Below are 1338 nucleotides of genomic sequence, written 5' to 3'. Positions count from 1 at the left end.
CTCTGTGGTCTCCAAATATATGTGTGTGTGTGTTGGACACCTGGATATTGTGTGTGTGTGTGTGTGTGTGTGTGTGTGTGTGTGTGTGTGACCCAGATGCCTGGGTTCTGTGTGTGTGTGTGTGTGTGTGTGTCCCCGTGCGCTGGACGCCTGGGGGCTGTATGGGGGGGGGTGTCCTGGACTCTGTGTGTGTGTGTGTGTGTGTGCATGTTTGTGTGTGACCTGGATGCCTGGGATCTGTGTGTGTGTTGTGTGGTGTGTGTGAGAGACCCAGATGCTTGGGGTCTGTGTGTGTTTGTGTATGACCTGGATGCTTGGGTTGTGTGTGTTTGTGTATGACCTGGATGCTTGGGTTGTGTGTGTGTGTGCATGCACATGTGTGCACAAGTGTGTGCATGTCCACGTGAGCATGTGTGTGACCCAGATGCCTGGGGGGGCGGGTGTGACCCGGATGCCTGGGTTCTGTGTGAGGGTGTGTGCGGGTGTGTGCACACGCATGCTCCATGGGTGTCTCATTACCTCAGGAGCTGATATGCCTGAGGGGACCCCATTTTGGGTGGGTAAGTGGGTGAGTGTGAAGTGACCCCCGTGCCCCACGAAGGGGGCGAGAGGACACACGGGGACTTTAATGAGGGGCAGAGTCCTGTCAGGTGCCCCCAATGCTGCCCGTCCTCTGGGCCACCCCCGCCATCATGAGTTCCCTCCAGCTCTGAGAGGAGAGTGGGGGGCTGGTTGATTAGCGGGGCACGGAGCCCGGACGCCTGGGTCCTCCTCCCAGATCCTGGTGTGGGGAACAAGGGAGCCATTGCCAGGACTCCTGGGTTCCTCTCCCGGCCTCTGAGATTTCTGGCTGGGCAGAACTGACCACTGTCCTTCCCGCGCTGCCCCCACCCGGGTCAGGGGTCTCAGGCCCCTTTGCTCCTGGAGGTGGGAGCAAGGCAGTGGGAGAGTTAAGGGGAGGCCCCCGCTCTCCCTGCACAGCCCAGCTGGGATCAGGGGGCCGCATCAGGCACTGGGCAAATCCCCTGGGCAGGGGCACTTGGGTTCCTTGGTTTTCTGCGACTCTCGCCGTGCTCTGGGAAGGAAGCGGGGTCTCAAGGTTTAGAGCAGGGGATGCAGGGGGCCCGGACACCTGGGCTCTCCCCCTACTCTGAGAAGGGAGAAAGGTGTGGTGGGGGGTTCAGAGATGGAGGCTTTGGAGCCGGACACCTGGGTTCTCCTCATGCCCCCAGGCTCAGCTCTTCATTTGCTGCCCAGCCCCTGGCACCCCTGCCGGAGGGAAGGGTCTGGGCACAGTGGAGCAGGTGCTGACATCTCGCTCTGGCAAGGGAAAGAGGT

The sequence above is a fragment of the Alligator sinensis genome, unplaced genomic scaffold (genome assembly GCF_000455745.1).
Source record: "Alligator sinensis unplaced genomic scaffold, ASM45574v1 scaffold850_1, whole genome shotgun sequence".
Classification (NCBI taxonomy): domain Eukaryota; kingdom Metazoa; phylum Chordata; order Crocodylia; family Alligatoridae; genus Alligator; species Alligator sinensis.
This window is presented reverse-complemented; position numbering follows the sequence as displayed.